The sequence below is a fragment of the Triticum urartu genome, chromosome 3, assembly GCF_003073215.2.
Source record: "Triticum urartu cultivar G1812 chromosome 3, Tu2.1, whole genome shotgun sequence".
Taxonomy (NCBI): Eukaryota; Viridiplantae; Streptophyta; class Magnoliopsida; order Poales; family Poaceae; genus Triticum; species Triticum urartu.
This window is the reverse complement of record NC_053024.1, coordinates 656,525,085-656,548,590: the sequence shown is the minus strand read 5'-3', so window position 1 is coordinate 656,548,590 and position 23,506 is coordinate 656,525,085. Positions and strand designations below refer to the sequence as shown.

Genomic DNA, 23,506 nt, shown 5'->3' with positions numbered 1-23,506 from the left:
AGGCTGGTGAGAGCGTGCTGACAAAGGTGAGGCGGAAGAAGAACGATCTCCAAGATGCCAACACCAAGCTGGGCGTTGAACTAAAGGACGTTCGTGCCCAGCTGTCGGACTCCGTGAAGGAGAATCAGCGGCTTCGACGCGGCATATAGTAAGTGCTTAAACGAACTTTCAAAAAAGAGTTCGGCGAGGAAGTCGACTAACAGAGTAATGTCTGTAGGTATGCTAATAGGTCATCCTGCAGAGGAAATGCCCGGTTCTATGGGTGACCTTCTTCCCGAGCTCTCACAACTGCACGAACGAGTTCGGCAAGTGATGCAAGGCGTCGCCCAGGCTTTGTGGCCATCCGTCTCCATGCCCGAAGGCCTTGGGGAGCTTGTAGAGAAGCTGAAGGGAGCGAGGCGGCGCTTCCGATTGTGGAAGATGTCGGCCTGCCGTCAAGGCGCCAGGGAGGCCTGGGCCATGGTGAAGACGCGGTACACGAAGGCTGATCCAAACCACATGGCCGAGGTCGGACCCGTAGGGCCCGATGGGAAGGAGATCCCTGTGAGCTTAGTATACGGCCAAGTAGAGTTGGGCACAAAGTATTCCCAATAGGACTGTAAACTAGACAGCCTGTTAGATGGTATTGAAGAGGAATACAATCAGTCAGATTGACTATGTAATTTTAATTGACATGTGTAATGCCTTCTAACCGGATTGTAGATCGTTTGTCATGGCCGACCTTTTCGCTTCAACCTCGGGACCTGACGGTCCGAAGTGTGTCCGAATACCCTCGCGGTTATATAAGAACCGGGGTATGCATGGAGACCAGGCGTAGGGGTCATTAGTGCTTGAACAGACAAGTGCCCAACTAGTTATGTTATATTACATGGTTAGTAAGAAACATCTTCCAGGGAGAATAGTTCCGTTAGGGGTTCCTTTCCCTGGGAGGCATGCCCTAAAGTGCATGTCCATTCTGCGAAAAGAGGCGCAGGAAAAACATCTAGGGGCGTATAGATAAAATATAAGAAAAGATCATCTTTAGTTCACCGACCGATTATTCCCTTAAGAACGCTAGCTTTCGGCTTCACCCAGTCTGAGGTACACATCCGGCTGACCCGGCAGTAACAATCGCAGAGGTGCTCCCTTTACCACCTAGCCGAACAATCGGGAACGTAGGGGTAAGCACAGGAGCCAGGCAACCCAGCTTGGCCAAAACTTAAGTCATATCGATGCATATCATGGCGAATAAAAGGTACATGCGGAAGTGTGACACATGTGTTGGGCATGAAGCCCGTATAAATAAGCTTCTGTTTAAAGAAGCCCCCAGGTTTGATGAGCGCGGATAGGGCGTCATTTTATGAGCCTTTAAAGGCTATAAGAGAGAAAGAGGAGAAGGAGACAAATGTAAGACAGAAAGTATGTACAAAATGGACAGAGGAAGGAGACGAACACAGAGTCCGGCGCTAGGCATAGAATCTTCGGAGACGGGCTGCGTTCCATGGGTGCGGCTCGAGTCGGTTATCCGATGCATCTCGCAGGCGGTACGCTCCACCAGTCAGGACTTGGTCAATTATGAAGGGACCTTCCCACTTGGGCTTGAGTTTGTCTTTTTTCTTGTCCGGCAGGTGTAGAACTAGTTCACCGACGTTGTAATTTTTGGCCCGTACTTCTCTGCTTTGGTATCTTCGAGCCTGCTGTTGATAGAATGCGAAACGGGCTTTTGCCACGTCTCGCTCTTCCTCCAAGGCGTCCAAACTGTCCTGCCGATCGAGCTCGGCTTCTCTTTCGTCGTACATGCGCACTCGAGGTGAGTCATGAATTATGTCGCAGGGCAGAACTGCCTCTGCGCCGTACACCATGAAGAATGGTGTGTATCCGATGGTGCGATTCGGCATGGTCCGCAGCCCCCAGAGTACGGAGTTGAGCTCCTCTACCCAGTGCATATTAGATTCCTTAAGGGACCGCACTAATCCGGGTTTGATGCCGCTCATGATAAGACCATTTGCACATTCGACCTGGCCGTTGGTTTGTGGGTGATAGACGGAAGCATAATCGAGCTTGATGCCCATGTTTTTGCACCAGAGTTTTACCTCATCGGCTGTAAAGTTCGTGCTGTTATCAATGATGATGCTGTGGGGGACGCCATAACGGTGTACAACCCCGGATATAAAGTCTATCACCGGTCCGGATTCGGCCGTCTTAACAGGCTTGGCTTCTATCCATCTGGTGAACTTATCCACCATGACCAGTAAGTATTTTTTCTTGTGGGTTCCGCCTTTAAGGGGTCCAACCATGCCAAGCCCCCAGACCGCGAAGGGCCAAGTGATGGGGATAGTTTGGAGGGCGGTGGGTGGCATATGGCTTTGGTTTGCAAAAAGCTGGCAACCGACGCATCGTTGGACTAAGTCCTAGGCGTCTGCCCGGGCCGTCAGCCAATAAAAGTCTGTACGGAAGGCCTTGCTTACAAGGGACCGGGCTGCAGCGTGATGTCCGCCGAGTCCGGCACGAATTTCAGCCATGAGGTTCCGCCCTTCCTCTTCGGAGATGCACCTTTGAAGGACTCTGGTAGTGCTTTTCTTATAAAGCTCTCCCTCATGGACTTTATAGGCTTTAGATCGTCGCACTATGCATCGTGCCTCATTTTGATCCTCAGGGAGTTCCTGCCTGATAAGGTAGGCGAGGAATGGTTCTGTCCACGAGGCGATGACGGCCATTATTACATGGGCTGGAGGTGTTATTTCATTGGTAGAGCCTCCAATTATGTCAGAGTGTTCGGTGTCGGGCAATGCGGTTGGGTCCGGGCTGTTATTGCCAGGTTCCCCTTCCCATACTACGGACGGCTTGAACAGCCTTTCCAAGAAGATGTTGGGGGGACAACATCGCGTTTTGCGCCGATGCGTGCCAGGACATCTGCTGCCTGATTATTTTCCAGGGCTATATGGTGAAATTCGAGCCCTTCGAACCAAGCTGACATTTTTAGGACGGCGTTGCGATAAGCTGCCATTTTTGGATCCTTGGCATCAAAGTCTCCATTTATTTGGGATATTGCGAGGTTCCAGTCCCCGCGCACCTCTAGGAGTTGAATGCCCATGGATACTGCCATCCGGAGACCATATAAAAGGGCGTCATATTCGGCTGCGTTGTTGGAGTCTGTGTACATTATCTAGAGGACATATTGAACTGTGTCTCCTGTGGGGGACGTCAAAACGACGCCAGCGCCTAGACCGGCCAACATTTTGGAGCCGTCGAAGTGCATGACCCAGTTTAAATATGTGACGTACTCTTTAGGGAGTTCGGCCTCCGTCCATTCTGCGACGAAGTTGTCCAAAACTTGCGACTTGATAGCTCGTCGTGGCTTGTAAGTTATGTCAAACAGGAGGAGCTCAATGGCCCATTTTGCAATCCGGCCCGTCGCGTCGCGGTTATTTATAATATCGTTAAGTGGCACTTGCGAGGCTACTGTTATTGAACACTCTTGAAAGTAGTGTCGCAGCTTCCGGGATGCCATAAATACCGCGTACGCAATCTTTTGATAATGCGGGTACCGTGACTTGCACGGAGTAAGGACAGTGGACACGTAATAGACCGGCTTTTGAAGGGGGAATTTGTGTCCGTCCGTTTCTCGTTCGACGACGAGCACTGCGCTTACGACCTGATGGGTTGCTGCAATGTATAATAGCATTGGTTCGCCAATGTTTGGCACGGCCAGGACTGGGTTTGTTGCCAAGATGACTTTTATTTCGTTGAGTCCGGCCGTGGCTGCATCCGTCCACTCGAAGTGTTCGGTGCGCCGAAGGAGGCAGTAAAGGGGTAAGGCCTTTTCTCCTAGGCGGGAGATAAAGCGGCTTAGAGCCGCCACGCATCCGATTAATTTTTGTATTTGTTTGAGGTCCTTCGGGATATCCAATTGTGACAGAGCTCTGATCTTGGCTGGATTTGCTTCAATTCCTCTATCGGAGACAATGAAGCCCAAGAGCTTTCCGGCTGGAACGCCGAAAACGCATTTTTCCGGGTTGAGCTTGATGTCGTATGTTTGGAGGTTATCGAATGTTAGCCTCAAGTCGTCTACTAGAGATTCGACATGTCTTGTTTTAACGACCACATCATCTACGTATGCCTCCACTGTTTTGTCGATCTGGTTTGCCAGACATGTCTGAATCATGCGCTGATATGTTGCGCCGGCGTTTTTGAGCCCGATGGGTATTGTGTTGAAGCAGAATGGGCCGTATGGTGTGATGAATGCTGTTGCCGCTTGGTCTGACTCTGCCATCTTTATTTGATGATAGCCGGAGTATGCGTCGAGGAAACACAACGAATCGTGTCCTGTGGTAGCGTCGACAATTTGATCAATGCGGGGAAAAGGGAAGGGATCCTTTGGGCAAGCCTTGTTAAGGTCTTTGAAATCAACGCGCAGGCGCCAGGATTTGTCCTTCTTTAGTACCATCACCAGGTTTGCTAGCCAGTCCGGATGTTTTATGTCTTTGATGAATCCGGCCTCCAATAGCTTGGCTAGTTCCTCTCCCATGGCCTGTCTCTTAGGTTCGAAAAAACGCCGAAGAGCCTGTTTGACTGGCTTGAATCCTTTTAGAATATTTAAGCTGTGTTCGGCCAGCCAGCGTGGGATTCCTGGCATGTCTGAAGGGTGCCAGGCAAAAATGTCCCAGTTCTCTCGTAGGAACTCTCGCAGTGCGGCGTCTACATCAGGGTTTAACTGTGCCCCGATGGAAGCTGTTTTATTGGGGTCCATTGGATGGACCTGGAATTTGACTATTTCGTCCGCCGGTTTAAAGAAGGTGGACTTGGATCTTTTATTGAGTATCACATCGTCCCTATTTACCGTGGAGTGCAGCGCAGTCAGTTTCTCCGCCGCTAGGGCTTCGGATAGTGCCTCGAGGGCCAGTGGGGCTGTCTTGTTTTCGGAGCGGAGTGCTATGTCCAGATCACTAACGAGAGTGATGATTCCATTAGGCCCGGGCATCTTGAGCTTCATGTACCCGTAATGGGGTATTGCTTGGAAGACTGTAAACACTTCCCGCCCTAGCAGAGCATGATATCCGCTACTGAACGGGGCCACCTGGAACGTGACTTCTTCGGACCTGTAATTATCCGGCATGCCGAACACCACATCTAGTGTGTTTTTCCTGTACAGCGCGCTTCCTGACTGGGTATTATTCCTTTAAAGGTTGTGCTGCTTCGCTCAATGCGGTTTCAGTCTATTTCCATTTTTTGAAGGGTTTCCTCATAAATGAGGTTCAATCCGCTGCCGCCATCCATGAGTACCTTGATAAGACGAAAGTCGTCCACTATTGGACTGAGGACCAATGCGGCTGGTGCTCGGGCTATTCGGAATTTAGGTTCATCACTGACGTTAAAAGTAATAGCCGTGTCACTTCATGGGTTTATTGTTGCTACTTGGTAGACTTTGGCAAGGCCACGGAGTGTTCTTTTTTGCATATTATTTTATGCGAAAGTCTCGAAGACTGTTAATACCGTACTGGTTTCTCTGGGGTGGCCTTCTGTGGCTTCTGGGATTAGAATATCTTCGCCAATTTTTGCCACCTGCCGGAGTATCCAACATGCTCTAAAGCTATGAGTTGGTGTGGCGCCCTCTGCACTGTGGATTTTACAGGGTCCATTAAGCCATCCTTCCAGTACGGTTCCGTGCCCTATAGAGGGTTTTTGCTTTTTAGTATTAAACCCGGGTGTCTGTCGATGATGCACCCTTTTGTTTCGTACTGGGTTTGTATTCAGGGCCGAATTATCCTAAAATTTTATTTCGGTTTTCCAGACGCTTTCCATCGCATAGTACTTTCATACTATGGACTCCAAATCAGCGAAGTGTGTAATATCACGGCGACTTATGGCGTTGAGGATTCCCTTGTTCGTGCAATTATTGCAGAAGAATAAAATTGCGTCTTCCTCGCAGCAGTCATTTATCCTATTCATAACCAGAAGGAATCTGGCCTAGTAATGATGTACTGTTTCTTCGGACTCTTGCCTAATTTGGCATAGATCGCTTATGTACGGGTGGGTGGGCGGAATCAAATCTGAAACCTCACCCAATCTGAGACCCAGGGACCAAAGAGTTTCCGAACTCGGAAGTTTGGATTCTTGGATGTTGTCCAATGAATCTAGCCCGTCACCTGACTTTAAGTTCAGGTCTTGAGTGATGTCATCCCCTCCACGGGTATCCGACTTGGAGGGATCGAGAATCCGGACATATCTTGTCCTTAATATAGATGAAGGGTCGCCGCACTGTCCCTCAACCACGACAACATGATGGGTGACATGGGGGGAGTTAATCTCTCTCAGATCGGGTTTAAACCCAATCTGCTCGTAATCCCTAGTGATTCCCGGGGCGGCGAAGCGATCCAAGAGCTCGTTTAGGGAAAAGAGCTCCATTGGATCTAGCTGCTCAGCAAATTCCGAGCTGACGTGAAAATTGCTTTCGATAACCCGAGAGGTCATCGTCGGCGCAGCAGCCGAACAGGCGGTCATAAGGAAACCGCCTAGCCAGAGAGTTTGGCCGACAGCCAAAGCTCCCTTAGCAACGGTGCCGTCTTTAAAGACGGGATGAGGCATCCTTCCTGATGGCGACGGCACAGAGGAACTCTCAATGAAAGCATCAATGTCGGTGTCAAAACCGGCGGATCTCGGGTAGGGGGTCCCGAACTGTGCGTGTAGGTCGGATGGTAACAGAAGGCAGGGGACACGATGTTTTACCCAAGTTAGGGCCCTCTTGATGAAGGTAAAACCCTACGTCCTGCTTGATTAATATTGATGATATGGGTAGTACAAGAGTAGGTCTACCACGAGATCAGAGAGGCTAAACCCTAGAATTTAGCCCATGGTATGATTGTCGTTCGTCCTACGGACTAAAACTCTCGGTTTATATAGACACCAGAGAGGGCTAGGGTTACACAGAGTTGGTTACAATGGTAGGAGATCTACATATCCGTATCGCTAAGCTTGCCTTCCACACCAAGAAAAGTCCCTTTCGGACACGGGACAAAGTCTTCAATCTTGTATCTTCATAGTCCAAGAGTCCGGCGAAAGATACAGTCCGGCTATCCGGACAGCCCCTAATCCAGGACTCCCTCACTAGGCAATACGGATATGTATATCTCCTCCTTTGTAATCGACCTTGTGTAACCCTAACCCACTTTGGTGTCTATATAAACCGAAAGGTTTAGTCCGTAGGACAACATATAATCATACCATAGGCTAGCTTCTAGGGTTTAGCCTCTATAATCTCGTGGTAGATCAACTCTTATAATACTCATATCATCAAGAACAATCAAGCAGGACGTAGGGTATTACCTCCATCAAGAGGGCCCGAACCTGGGTAAACATCGTGTCCCCTGCCTCCTGTTACCATCCACTTAGACGCACAGTTCAAGACCCCCTACCCGAGATCCGTCGGTTTTGACACTAACACCCTATACTTGTGGGTTATCAGCACACTAAGTATTCCTCCGATACTTGGGAGTTGTACAATCTCATAGTCATAGGAACATGTATAAGTCATGAAGAAAGAAATAGCAATAAACTAAACAATCATAGTGCTAAGCTAATGGATGGATCTTGTCCATCACATTATTTTCTAATGATGTGATCCGTTCATCAAATGACAACACATGTCTATGGCTAGGAAACTTAACCAGATTTGATTAATGAGTTAGTCTAGTAGAGGCATACTAGGGACACTCTATTTGTCTATATATTCACACATGTACTAAGTTTCCGGTTAATACAATTCTAGCATGAATAATAAACATTTATCATGATGTAAGGAAATATAAATAACTTTATTATTGCCTCTAGGGCATATTTCCTTCAATCTCCCACTTGTACTAGAGTCAATAATCTAGTTCACATCGTCATGTGATTTCGCACCAATAGTTTACATCTTTATATGATTAGTTCACATCTTCATGTGACTAATACCCAAAGGGTTTATTAGAGTTAATAATCTAATTCACATCACTATGTGATTAACACTCAAAGAATGATCATGTTTTGCTTTTGAGAAAAGTTTAGTCAACGGGTCTGCCACATTCAGAACCATATGTATTTTGTAAATTTTCTATGTCTACAATGCTTTACACGGAGCTACTCTAGCTAATTGCTCCCACTTTCAATATGTATCTAGATCAAGACTTAGAGTCATCCAAATCGATGTCAAAGCTTGCATCGACATAACTCTCTACGGCGAACTTTTTGTCACCTCCATAACCAAAAAACATTTCCTTATTCCACTAACGATAACTAGCGGGTAGTGCGCGACGGCACGCCGCGCTTGGTTGGTAGGTTCGAGATGTGTTGATTTTTGTATTTTCCATAAACTTTTACATATAAAAATAGTCAGATATTAGAGACAATACACCATGCAGGTGGATCATCCAGGACCGTCTAACCAGATTAGACGATGGAACCATGAACTTAAAAACTGTTACGAAATATGGTGACCAAAACATGGACACAATTTATTATCACTATAGAAGGCGGCTATCACTATGCATTGTTAACACGAAGTTATTATTTCTGAAAAAGTCCCACGGAAAAGAATAGAACAACGATAGAGATTTCTAGAATTTGTCCTATTTTTGCTGGAGCTTGGAAGAATAAGCCATTCAGTATAATGAATTTTAAACCATACAAAAATGTGGATCAAACTGAACTTTGAAAAAAAAACTTATTCTCTCCTACTACTAAATGTATACATTGATTTTTTTCCCCACAATTTTTTACCCTCAGCTTCATTCGAGCTAACAACTCATACATTTCATCAGTGCAGTTGTAAGAAAACATAAAAGAATTACGATTTGTTGCTTTCTCTAACCCAGGTCCACAATAATCCAGCTACAGATTACTGGATGAAGTAAGTGGGATGACAGGTAAGGTAATTTGGAAGCAAATTATCATCATCCTATAGATAACAATCAGATAAAACAGGAGGAGTTGTATGAAGCAATTTTGAGTCTGGACTGTTGCAGCAACTTCTATTACTGATGAAGCAATTTTGAGTCTGGACTGTTGCAGCAACTTCTATTACTGATCCTTGAATAACAGGACAATGCAATAATAAAGTGTACGTTTGTCAGACCCATCTCTGCTCACGCGTGTGCACCTGCACTTGGGACTACAGCGGTGCCGTGGACTGAGAAGTCTGAGATCCACTCTCTTTCTCTCTAGCTTTCTCGAATCTCCCTGCTCATTCCCCACCTCCACCATTCCACCATCTTCCTAGCGCATTTGTTGCTCTCGCCGCCGGCTGGAGCCGCCCCAGCGTGGCTCATCCGTCTCCTCTCCACCGGCAGTAGAAATCGAGTGCTCCTCGCCCGCGCAACACGCGTCGGCGAGGCACCTCTTCCGCCGGCTCCTCGCCTGCGCAACACGCGTCGGTGAGGAATCGATTCCACTCGAAGCAGAGGGCGGTCTGGAGAGGGAGAAGCCGGCGGAGGAGGTGAGGAGCTCGATAGAGTAGGAGGAAGCGAGGCTGCGATAGAGGCAAAGGAGAAGAGGAAGCGGCGGGGCAGGGTGTGGCGGTGGCAAAAGCTCCGGCATGCTCGCCATTGGGCATTGATGGCGGCGAGAGCTAGCTAGGCACGGCAAGTCCCAACGAGGTTCACCATCCACGCGATTCATATCCTGCAGGCTGGTCTCGCCGATTGATTCTCTCCTCTGGGGCTTCACCAAGGTCGTCGTCGACATGCTAGCTAAACTAATCGACCATACGTGCAGGTACCTATTCACCCGACTGCTAAATCTCCATCTGTCTAATTCACCTTTTCTGCTAACTACAAATCTCACACCATGTCAGCCCAACCCGCGGTTCGACATGGGACTTCGTTTGCTTCGTCTAGAACTTCTGCATCATGAGCCTCGTAATTAAAGATGGCCGCCATGCTCTTTCTTCCTCTGTCTAGGTAAGCTACATCAACAGTTTTAGTCGTGAAGCAAGTACACACTTGGCTATAGAAAATACATCACTTTTTCTTCAGTCCACAACGCCTAAAGAAAATATAGCGATAAATGCCAGCAATTAATCTTATGTTAGTTAATAACAATGCATAAGCCTGAAATTATCTTCAGTGTCTTAAACCAATAGTACAGGAGCACTATGTAAATTACTGGAATATATTGAAACATACCAGGCCTTGTTATATCAACAACAGGGACATACAAAGGTGTTCCTAAATTCAGTAATCACTAAAACAGATCAGCGTTGCTCCTACTCTTAAATTAAGAATACATATTACGTATTTAGATTCTACCTTTGAGCAGCAAATAAGGAGGGCAAATATTAGCATGAACCCAGAACTCGCTCAAAATTACAACACAGCTTAACCGAGCAAAATCAAATGGCAGAGGAAGATATAGTATGTACATATAAAATTCCTATTATGGGCATCTGCAAAGGCAGAAGATCAATACCCACACATGATGGTACTGAAACAAATTCATGTAACATCGTCCAAGAATGTTAGCTTAAGCATACCGTGATAATTACAAATCTGACGGTCGTTGGCTCTGGTCCAATATCGGCACCTGCAATTGTAGAAGAGCAATTCGCACAGATGATGGTACTGAAACAAATTGGCAAACGAAAGAAAATACATGTTGCATGTACAGAAGCTGGAGATAGTTTATTCTCCAGGAGATGCTTGACAAAAGTTGTTCTCCCCATACTTTGTACCAAATAGATTTCAGACAAAATCTGCCCTGCTGCTGAAGAATGTCAAGCCATGTCATTGAATTTGTTGTCAGTTGATCCTAATGGTAAATGCAAATACATGTCACTTAAAAAGATTATGCCATGATAGTTTTCCGAAACAAGAATACGCCATAATAGCATAGTGCCAGAATTATTTCAGTCTAGTGTCCTAGCTATACAGTCTGATGCGATTCACATGCATGATATTCTAATGAGTAGGCAAATCAAAATATAAGGCAAGTAGAAGGAAGAGGAACCAGGAGTGGTGATGCTGTGCTCATCTAGTCATCTATACCATCGCTTGTGAACTATGCAGTGGCAGCTGCCCTACAGAGAGGAACGGTTGTGGCCCGGGAACATGGCACCTCAAAAGCGATGTTATATGCTATTGAGGAAGGGTGCCTCTGATGGTCGCGCTGCGTCACCGTGTCATCGCCAGTGCCGACAACGGGCCAACGCTGGGAGGGAGGTGGCGCACCGCTGCAGGAGAGCGGAGCAGAGCACCGGACAACGCGAGAGGGGGGGGGGGGGGGGGGGCAAACCCGCCGTTGCCGTCCTACGCCGCCAGCGCCTCCTTCAGGCACTGCACAGCGGCCGCTCCACCTCGCCATTACCTTGACAAGGAGCAGCCGACCAGGGCGGAGCGATAGGGTGTTGGAGCACCTCCTCGTGTCAGCTTCAGCGCCCGCTTAGCCAAGGCGGCAAATCCCGACGACGCCGTGGGCGGACAGCTGAGCATGCGACAGCGGGCGTCGCCGATCTGGGCGGGCGGAAGGTCTGAGGCGCGGGGTGGCTCGCTGCCTCGAGCATGTGGCACGCTTGAACAACGGGGACGCCGGGACTCCGGCACCTGAACGGGCGTGAGGCCACGAGCTCGTGGTCGAGAGCAATGGCATTGGCCCAAGATGACGACGACATCGACGATGTGCAGCCGCGGCCTGAGTTTAGCCTCCCGCGCGGATGTACGCCGCCTTCCCTTCCTCTCCTCCGTCGTGGCCTCTGATCGTGGTGGGGGCGACGGGAGAGAATTTTGGAGCTTGGTGGTGGGACGAGGAGGAGGCGGTTGTGTTGTGTAGGGATGAAGGAGAGACAATTTATAGATCTGCAACAGCGGTGGAGGGGACATGAGATTGGACTGGAGTTTTCTAGAGAGAAGATACGTGTCCCGACCGGATCCATCTTCCATAGTAAAAAACTGAAACCGATGTAAAAATTGTAACGTGGCAAACGAAGGAACCAGAATCAAAGCAGCGATGGACACGTACGATCAGAAGACATGAAAGGAAACTGAGGTGACCCTTCATGGGCATTTAATAGAAAGAAAGACGTGGTAAAAAAACGTGCAAGTAGCTAGGAAATAGGAACGACAAGGAAAGCCCCCATCACACGCGTCATTTTCTCAGGGGCGGTAAAAAAAATTCTGGAAAAATCAGAAAAATCAAACCTTACGGATCTAGTCTTCTTAGTATTTTGACACCTGTCCAGTGATCCACTCCTGGATCACTATTGTACCCTCTTGTCAAACTCATGGTAAGGTACACAATAAGTCTGGTACACAGCATAGCATATTTATAGAACCTATGACTGAAACATAGGGAATGACTTTTCATTCTCTTTCTATTTTCTGCCGTGGTCGGGTTTTGAGTCATTACTCAACTTCACACCTTGCAACACAGGCAAGAACTTTTTCTTTGACTGTTCCATTTTGAACTACTTCAAAATCTTATGAAGGTATGTACTCATTGAAAAAATTTATCAAGCGTCTTGATCTATCTCTACAGATCTTGATGCCCAATATTTAAGCAACTTCACCAAGGTCTTTCTTTGAAAAACTCTTTTCAAATATTGTTTTATGCTTTCCAGAAAATTCTACATTATTTCCGATCAACAATATGTCATCCACATATAATATTAGAAATGTTGTAGTGCTCCCACTCACTTTCTTGTAAATACAGACTTCACCGCAAGTCTGTATAAAACTACACTACAAGGATTCCAGTCTATTGCAATAAAATTTATTGCTACAACTACGTTTTGTTGCAATTAAACACAATATTACTACAAATTCTCCGATTGTGGTAATAGGCTGCCATATTGCCATAACTTAGTTTGGTCACGATAAATACTAAATTTGTTGCAATAGAGGCTTCATATTGCAACGAAATGTGTCGGCGTTGCAATATGGTGGCGGTATTGCGACAAAAAAAACTGTTGCACGAGGGCAGTTATTTTATTGTGATAGAGACTATGTATTTCAATAGAATAACTATTTGTGGCAATATTCAGAAAGATATTGCAACATCAGCGTGACATTGCATTAGTTACACATACTGTTGAAAGAAAGTGGCTACCTATTACAACAAACGACATCGGCGTTGCAATATGGCGGCGATATTGCAACAAACACATTCCGTTGCACGAGGCAGTCATTTTGTTGTAATAGAGACTAGGTATTTCAACAGAATAACTATTTGTGGTAACATTCAGAAAGATATTGCAACATCAGTGTGACGTTGCATTAGTTACAAGTAAAACAGTGGAAAAATATATTATTTGAATTTACAGATATTAAGTTATGACTTTTGCCAGCTTTAAGGAGTAATTAAATATTTTTAACTGTACCAATTCAATTAGGGAAAATTTTGTTTTTCCCACTCTAGATTTTGCCAATTTTCCTTATACCATTCTAGATTTTGACATATCACTTTTGTCACTCTTAGCTTTTGACAATTGTCATTCTGTGGCAAAAACAAAAATACTTTATTTCATTTTTGCCACTCTTAGCTTTTGCAATGTATCACAATTGCCACTCTGAAATTTTTTCTTTTGCCACGGGAATGGCAGTTGTGGTAATTTTCAAAAACTAAGAGTGGCAAAAGTGAAATGTCAAAATATAGAGCGACATAAGGAAAATTGGCAAAATCTAGAGTGGCAAAAATAAAAATTTCCCTTTTAATTAACCAAAACAGTGGAAAAAGTTTATAAATGGATAGAACACACTTTCTTGATAGGAATACATATTTAATTTGTTAAATTTGGATTCGAAATGGGCAAGTTGTTGCCATTTTAAAACTACGGTGTTTCCTGCCAAAAACATGCACTTGTCAGATAGAACTCGAAAATAGAGGATCCCTGGTGTGAAAATTGCCAGATCCATATCTGGAGCTAAATCTGATCGAGGACTTCTTTAGTTGCAGCCACTGACCTGCGGGCCCGGGGCCTCACTGGGGCTGACTAGCGCGGGTGACAACCACGGCGACCTCCAGGGGCGATGACGAGTGGGGCCAGCGAACGTAGTAAACCTAAAAAAAATTGGATGCTCTCGCTTGGGCAGGAATTCGAACGCCCATCCACCATGTTGCACATCAAGGTTCAGACCACTGGGTTATGCATGTGTTTGTTAAATTTTAGGGGTCACATTTTAAATATGTTGTACCCGTGAGGTTAACTGCGCGAAACTTCAGAGTTGCAGCCCCATCAAGAATTCAACCACCGAGGACTAGTGTCTCTTTCCCATTTAGTGGTTCGTGTCATTAAGTTGATTTAAAAAGGTTGAATCATATGGTTCGTTAAACTCTGAATAAATTGTGTCAACAAACAGCCAGGTCATGTCATCACGACGGCAGGACAGCATCACGATCTTAGTCTTCGCTTTCCAGCCCACCGGACCAATGAAGTTCTTCCAACAACAAGAAACTTTTACACATCCAGTGTCTCCAGGGAGCACATTGTAGGATCCTACAATAGTCACATCTAGATGGAATACAACAGTAACAAGTCCACTTATCGCCAAGTCATCTGGAACCGCATGCCTAGGTATGAATACATTTTTTCTTTCTTATAGCAAATGAAAGAATAGGTTGTTTTTGACAAATTTGTGATATGCCAATAAGTAAATCTCAAAACTAAATTGTTTTGGTTGATACTCCCTCCATTTCAAAATAAATTTCTTTACATGGTTGAATATCTATGATTTTTGTTAAAAAAGTGACATAATTGGATTTATAGTTGCTTGTGTTTTGGGTCACTTGGTGAACCAGCTCGGTCACACTGACGGCTACTATGCGACCGACATGCTGTGTTGGTCTGTCCTGTCATCAGGACAGCAGAACAACATCACGATCTTAGTCTTCGCTTTCCAGCCCACCGGACCAATGAAATTCTTCCAACAACAAGAAACTCTCACACATTCAGTATCTGCAGGGAGCACATTGTAGGATCCTATAATAGTCACATCCAGATGGAATACAACAGTAATAGGTCCACTTATCGCCAAGTCATCTGGAACCGCACGCCTAGGTATGAATACATTTTTTCTTTCTTATAGCAAATGAAAGAATAGGTTGTTTTTGACAAATTTGTGATATGCCAATAAGTAAATCTCAAAACTAAATTGGTTTGGTTGATACTTCCTCTGTTTCAAAATAAATCTCTTTACATGGTTGAATCTCTATGATTTTTGTTAAAAAAAGTGACATAATTGGATTTATAGTTGCTTGTGTTTTGGGTCACTTGGTGAACCAGCTCGGTCACACTGACGGCTACTGTGAGACCGACTTGCCGTGTTGGTCTGTCCTGTCATCACGACAGCAGAACAACATCATGATCTTAGTCTTCACTTTCCAGCCCAGTGGACCAATGAAGTTCTTCCAACAATAAGAAACTCTCACACATCCAGTATCTGCAGGGAGCACATTGTAGGATCCTACAATAGTCACATCCAGATGGAATACAACAGTAACAGGTCCGCTTATCGCCAATTCATCTGGAACTGCACGCCTAGGTATGAATACATTTTTATTTCTTATAGAAAATGAAAGAATAGGTTGTTTTTTGACAAATTTGTGATATGCCAATAAGTAAATCTCAAAACTAAATTGGTTTGGTTGATACTCCCTCCGTTTCAAAATAAATTTCTTTACATGGTTGAATCTCTATGATTTTTGTTAAAAAAAGTGACATAATTGGATTTATAGTTGCTTGTGTTTTGGGTCACTTGGTGAACCAGCTCGGGTCACACTGATGACTACTGTGCGACCGACCTTCCGTGTTGGTCTGTCCTGTGAAATTTATAATTTCTAAAAATGGGTGACACGGGGAGGCACTCGAACCCACGACCTCATGAGTAGGGTGCATAGCCCTTGCCACTAATCTACATCAGTAGATGTGTGATGATCCTATTAGTACTGTAGAAGTTCAGCCTTAAATGGGCTAGTTTTTTTAGTTGGGCCTTGTGTGGCCGCAAAGACTGTTTATCGCATTAAGCGATTCTACAAGGTAGTCTAGCGTCGAGGAGAAGCAGTGTCGGGCAGGCCCATATTTGCGCGAGGAGGTTGGAAAAAATCTAGAAGAGAGCACACCAGGTATCGAACACAGGTCACCAGCATAATAGCCTACGCCACTACCCAGTCCGCCCAAAAGTAGTTACTCGTTTGAAGTAGGATCGCAGCCTACTAGATGCAGCTGGAGGATGTCTTCTCTGGTTTTCTTTGTTTTCTTGTTTTTTTCTCTGGTTTTTTCATTATTTTCTTTTTTTATTCTCCATTTTGTTTCATTTTTTCTTTCTTTTTTGTTTTTTATTCTACACTTTTATATACATGTTCATCATTTCTTCAAATATTTGTTCAACATTTTTTAGTACCTGTTCAACATTTTTATATACATGATCAATTTTTTTAAAATACGTGTTCAACATTTTCCTTTCTTTTTCTCATTCTACATTTTCTTATATGTCAATGACATTTTCTTAATAAGTGATCAACATTTTTGTATAGACGTTGAACACTGTCCCAACGGTTATACAACATTTTTCAAATATTTGTTCAACATATAATATGTGTGTCAACATTTTTCAAATACATGTTCACATTTTTCAAATACTCGTTCAACAAATTTTTAATACTTATTCAACATTTTTCAAATACTTGTCCAACATTTCAAAAAACACATTTGAAAAATGTTGAACGAGTATTGAAAAAAGTTGAATAAGTATTGAAAATGTTGAACAAGTATTTGAAAAATGTTGAACAAGCATCTGGAAATTGTTGAATAAGTATTTAAAAAATATTGAATAAGCGCTCGGACATTTTTAATGTGCATACAATAAATGTTGATCGCTTATTAAGAAAATGTTTTCACATATACAAAAATATAGAGTGAAAACAAAAACAAACATAAGAAAAAAGAAAAAATGGAGAAGAAAAAAGAAAACCAAAAAAAATGAGAAGAAAAAATAAATCCAAACAAAAAAAACAAAAGAAAAGGGGGAAAAGAAAAAACCTAGAGAAACCCGAGTAAAAATGAAGAAAAAAGAAAGAAGATAAAGAAAAATAATAGTTGTGGCATGCACTGCTTTGAAATTGGCCATCTTTGAGGAAGAATCTATGTTACAAGAAGGAACATGTCAGTTGTGAAGGTAACGCGGTCATTGCGTCATATGTCGACCTTAAAATGTTTCGTACACTTAATATACACCGTTGTATGATCCATGTCAAAATTTGAGATTTTTCAGGGTTCATTTGTCATATTTAAGTCATTTCATGCATTTCTTGGCATTTAATGAATACAATTCAATTTTGAATTGCAAGTGCATGAAAAAGTTGGCCAATTTGGTTTGAAAAACTCTACTTGTCTTACTGAGTCTATATTTGCGTCTTATCCAATGAAATAGAAGGAGTTACACACATGAGGGTGGCAGACTCGACCTTGAACATGGAGATTATTGATTTTTTAATTCTATAAAATGCAAACGAAATTAGAAAAAATTTGAACTTGGCATGGTGCCCTCGTATAACACTAGGAGATTGTGATAAAAATTTGATATGGTTTCATAATAGTTGTGACTTAACCTTCTTAGAAACCGGGCCATCTTTGAGTAAGCATCTAGGTTTCAGGAGGGAATGAGTTTGATTTGAAGGCGAAGTGGCCGTGCATGAAAAGATTGGCAAAAATTGTTTTAAAAAATCCTATTTGTGTTCAAGAGTCTATATTTGGGGTCATATAAAAGAAAAGAAAAGGGGTTCAAAACCTGAGGTTGCCTAGACTTGACCCCGAACATAGAGTTTGTTGATTTTATTTTTAATTCTGAAAATGCAAACGAAGTCTAGAAAACATGAAGTTTGTCCTGGTACCCTCATATGACACCTAGAGGTCATGGAAAAGATTTGAAAAGGTTTTGCAAAAGCTATGGCGTCCGGTGCTTAGAAACCAGGCCATCTCCAAAGAAGAATCTATGTTTCGAGAGGGAACGAGCCATGTTTGAAGGCGAAACGACATATGCTTCATCCACTAGCCTTGAATTAATTATTTTCATAGAACTTAGTACATTTAGTACCTCCACTCTCACGTAACAACACATAAGCAGTATACACAAAAATTGCTAAATTTCTAGCAAGTATTTCCTACCACCGCACATCGTTGACAATGCCTAGGTCACTAGTGAGTTGATTTTTTTATTGATTTAAGTAAAATCCATACAATACATAAATATTCACTAAAAATATGAGTAATATATGAAAATATTTACCAGTTATAATGGTCTACTTTAAATGTGGAAAAAACATAATTAGATTTTTTTATTCATTTCTTCTAAAAAGATGTACTAATTGGAAATATAGCTTTCAGTATATGACCACATGTAGATATTTTTTCCCTTTATTGGTTGCGAATAGAACTTTGAATTATCCCCAACATAATTTTAAGTTATGATAGGGGAGATGTTTCAACTATTTTAAGCTATGAGAAAGAACAACACATATGTTCCTAATTGTTGGTTTGTGATTTTATGTTAACCTTATTTGATTTACATGCACCTCAAATTAACTTATTCAATAAGGAGACATAAATTCATTTAACCTATAACAAGTATTAAACAAATTCTAAGTTTATTGAAACTCCAATCAAATGATAACAATGTATTAAATCACTTTGAAAAAAATCGAAACTTCTAAAAACAAAATATATGTGGTATGCAGATGTAAAAAGTGTGCTAGGGTAATATGGTAATTTTTTGCAAATTGTTTTAGAACGGTGCCTTACTTAGGTATTTGCAAAACAGAAAAAAAAATCTGGACTACCTTGCTCGTTGGTGGGCCAAGAGTCAACAAGAGCCCATTAGGTTCCTAGCTGAGTATGCATGTATCCTAGGTGAAGAAAACTGTGGCTTCTGATTGGTTCACTCTGCCCTCACACGGATTGCCGATCACAGCCGTCAGATCTTCTCCAATCCAACGCTAGCAGACTGGTTCCCGTCTCCCGTGTTTCTTCTCCACCCACGAGGAGACGTATCCGCCGATCCTTCGATCCTTCCCAGATCCTCGCAGCGCCTTCCTTCCTCCTTCCCCTAATCCACATCTTCCTTCTCCTAGCATCTCCCTTCCACCATCCCCTCACCGAAGGCAAGCACAGCCCCGTCGAGTCTACGACGCCCAGGCCGACATCGAACCCTTTGCGGGTACCACGCTGGGCCGTCGAGGGGTCTCCATCCACCGGTCAACGGGGAGCAGCACCATGGAGGACGCACGGCCGAACGGTGCGACGGCCTTCACTTCCCGAGCGTTGGCGGACGGGGTCTACGGCGCCAACGGGATGTCTTCCCGTTCAGACGCGACCGGTGCCCATGTCGCTGCAAGGCGCTTGCCGCCTCGATGACTGGCTCGTCCATATAAGCAGAGAGGCCCCTAGTATAGGAAGCCATGGAAGGTTGTCCTTTTTGAAGGGGAACGTAGCAGAAATTCAAAAAATTTCCTACGTGTCACCAAGATCTATCTATGGAGAGACCAGCAACGAGGGGAAGGAGAGTGCATCTACATACCCTTGTAGATCGCTAAGCGGAAGCGTTCAAGTGAACGGGGTTGATGGAGTCGTACTCGTCGTGATTCAGATCACCGATGATCCTAGTGCCGAACGGACGGCACCTCCGCGTTCAACACACGTACAGCCCGATGACGTCTCCCACGCCTTGATCCAGCAAGGAGAGAGGGAGAGGTTGAGGAAGACTCCATCCAGCAGCAGCACAACGGCGTGGTGGTGATGGAGGAGCGTGGCAATCCTGCAGGGCTTCGCCAAGCACCACGGGAGAGGAGAAGAACTTGGGAGAGAGGGAGGGCTGCACCAAAGGCATAAGGGGTGTCTCAAGAGGCCCTCCTACCCTCAATATATATAGGGAGCCCAAGGGGGGGTGCGCTAGCCCTAGGAGATCCAATCTCCTAGGGGGCGGCGGCCAGGGCAGGTTTCCCCCCTCCACCCCCAAGGCACCTAGGAGGTGCCTTCCCTCCTTGGGACTCTTCCTTAGGGTTCCCCTTTCACCCTAGGCGCATGGGCCCTAGGGGAAGTGGCGCCCCAGCCCACTTTGGGCTGGATCCCTTCTCACTTCAGCCCATGGGACCCTCCGGGATAGGTGGCCCCACCCGGTGGGCCCCCGGGACTCTTCCGGTGGTCCCGGTACAATACCGATGACCCCGAAACTTGCCCCGATGGCCGAAATAGGACTTCCTATATATAAATCTTTACCTCCGGACCATTACGGAACTCCTCGTGACGTCCGGGATCTCATCCGGGACTCCGAACAACATTCGGTAACCACAAACAAGCTTCCTTTATAACCCTAGCGTCATCGAACCTTAAGTGTGTAGACCCTACGGGTTCGGGAGACATGCAGACATGACCGAGACGTTCTCCGGTCAATAACCAACAGCGGGATCTGGATACCCATGTTGGCTCCCACATGTTCCACGATGATCTCATCGGATGAACCACGATGTCAAGGACTTAATCAATCCCGTATACAATTCCCTTTGTCTAGCGGTATTGTACTTGCCCGAGATTCGATCGTCGGTATCCCTATACCTTGTTCAATCTCGTTACCGGCAAGTCTCTTTACTCGTTCCGTAACACATCATCTCGTGATCAACTCCTTGGTCACATTGCGCATATGATGATGTCCTACCGAGTGGGCCCAGAGATACCTCTCCGCTTACACGGAGTGACAAATCCCAGTCTCAATTCGTGCCAACCCAACAGACACTTTCGGAGATACCTGTAGTGCACCTTTATAATCACCCAGTTACGTTGTGACGTTTGGTACACCCAAAGCACTCCTACGGTATCCGGGAGTTGCACAATCTCATGGTCTAAGGAAATGATACTTGACATTAGAAAAGCTTTAGCATACGAGCTACACGATCTTTGTGCTAGGCTTAGGATTGGGTCTTGTCCATCACATCATTCTCCTAATGATGTGATCCCGTTATCAACGACATCCAATGTCCATGGTCAGGAAACCGTAACCATCTATTGATCAACGAGCCAGTCAACTAGAGGCTCACTAGGGACATGGTGTTGTCTATGTATCCACACATGTATCTGAGTTTCCTATCAATACAATTATAGCATGGATAATAAACGATTATCATGAACAAGGAAATATAATAATAACTAATTTATTATTGCCTCTAGGGCATATTTCCAACACTTTTTTGTTCTGTTCTTTTAATTTTTCCGTTTCTCTTCCCGACCTAGACATGTTGAAGGCTCTATTTTTTGCAGGTGCTGCTCCGATGAGGAGAAACTGCTGCTACAGGACGTTCTCCTCCTCTCCTACCCCCACACGTGGTGAGCTCCAACCTCTTTTTCCACCCCTTGAACATCTGATCTGAAGTGGACATCAATTGCAATTGTTATGAACACAACATAACAGCAAATATTGGTTTAGTTTCTATGTGCAATTCGATTGTGATTGTGCTGGTTTGATGATGCTTGCTTCAAAAAAGGAAATCATGGATAATAGAAGAGGAAACAGCGAGCTTCCTTTCAAATTATTAATATTAATAATCATTTGGTTCATGAAACTTTCATTTCTTGCGTGAAATTTGTACCTACTATAAATGCCACCATCAAGTTAGCTCAAACACAGGCAGCTTGATTGATTTCTATATATGCTAGCAGCAGTAACTACATGTCTCCTATACTAGCTCGATTCAATTCCATAGTAGCTCAAGAACACTAGCTATTACATGTTTGTTCGCTTCGGAGTAGCAGGCATCCTCCATGGACGATTCGGAGCAGCAGCATGCACATATTTATTCTGTTTGAACTCTGCATGACATGAAATAATTATTTTCAGTGTTTTTCTCAACTTGTTTTCATTGTTACTTGATATATACTTAGCTTGTACTTGAAGCTATGGGTTAATGATGATGATTTTGTTCTATTTGGAGGCATTGGTGCCCCATCATCGAGTGCACGGATGCAACAACAGCAACAAGATCATGGCGATGCGTATCATCAATCACACCATGGAGATCATCCATCTCCTCACCGATGCTAACTCAATCCAGATCACCGCCGATGTTATCATCCACATGTATCTCTCTTGGTTTCCTTTATTCTCTCCTGCCTTTGTGACGTTAGTGTTTGTGCGCTGACTAGTATTGTTGGATCTTGCCAGTTGAATGGATGGTTGTGGTAGTAGAATGGCATTTTTGCTTAGGTACAATCATACTTATGGAGTAGTAAATAACATGTCATGTCATTCTCCAAGTCTGCACATAGCATTGTTATTTTAGGAGCAGATTTCTCATCCTTAAGAAACCTGAACTTGCTTATTTCTGGTATGCAATCATATGACATGTCTCATGTAAATGAATATGGGTTCTTGTCATTTTTTTAATCTACAATTGATCTAGTGTTTTTTTACATGGTAGTTTAATATCCTCCTTCATTTTCTAATATGCAAACTTCTAATATGTGAGGTGCATAAGTGCATGAAGTGCGGTTTGCATTAGGCTGCTCCTGCTTGACGGCAGCCTGGTCCAGCGTCACTTAACCGTTGTGACCTAGCTGGTTTGGTTTAGCTTCGAGCTGCGCACCGCGGAGTGGGAGGCAGACACGCTCGTGAACATCAAGGCCGGATCAAGTACGATGGTGAAACTATAGATTGAGTCACAACTTAAATCAATAGTGGATGCTTTTAGTACATGTACTCGTGCTTATGCTTTAGACATTTACACTTGTAAAACTGTTCTGATCCCTGAGTTACATGCTTGTTGACACAGTATTATCTCAAGTTAGTTTGGCGATAGTTATTTTTAACAATGGGGCTAGAATAATTGTATGGCGTATGTTATGTTGGGCTCATTAACTAGAACTATTTTTTTATTTCTTGATTGCAGGATCCAAAGGTCTAGCTCCATTGGACTCTAGATCATGGATAGTTTAGTCTTGGCCCTTAATTAGGATGGCTAAATTACATTTGAGTATCATTTGTTGGATATTTGCTATGAGAATTATGAATTTTATGAATCGACATATTATACATATGGTTTTGAATATTGTAATTGAATACCTATATTTTTTTATGGTTGCAATAAGCTATTACCACAACCCACTTTTGGTTGCCACATGTTAGCACCACGAAAAGTTTAAATTGTTGCAATTGTTTCTCGCAACAAACATTTCACCCGTTGTGATATCTATTTATCACCACCAAAACTAGTATGTTGCAATTTCTTGTTACGATGATTGGAATTTTTGTTGCCATAAGTTAATGCCACAAGTGTAGTGGTTCGTGGCAAAATGCCTAATACCACGAAAACAAGGATTGTTGCCATAGTTTATTGCCACAATTGACTATTGCCACGGAAGAGTATGCGCCACAAAATGAGCGTTGTTGGCATAGGTTGTTGCCACAAATGTCCTATCGCCACGAGCTATTAGTCGCCATGATTCGTTACATGTTGCATTAAAGCTATCTCCACAATGTAAATTGTGGCATCAGGTGAGTGTTGCCATGGGAAAACATGTGGCAAC

General features: G+C 44.0%; 1 long non-coding RNA gene across 2 annotated transcripts; it reads left to right on the top strand.

Moving 5' to 3' along the window:
- Positions 1 to 21,176: 21,176 nt before the first annotated feature.
- Positions 21,177 to 22,751, top strand: LOC125549018. Of its 2 annotated transcripts, XR_007301219.1 has the most exons (3): positions 21,191 to 21,310; positions 21,916 to 22,061; positions 22,459 to 22,751. It is a non-coding gene; the product is annotated as an uncharacterized LOC125549018 (long non-coding RNA). The 2 variants fall into 2 exon arrangements; XR_007301218.1 differs by having other exon boundaries at positions 21,177 to 22,061.
- The last annotated feature ends 755 nt before the right edge of the window (positions 22,752 to 23,506 follow it).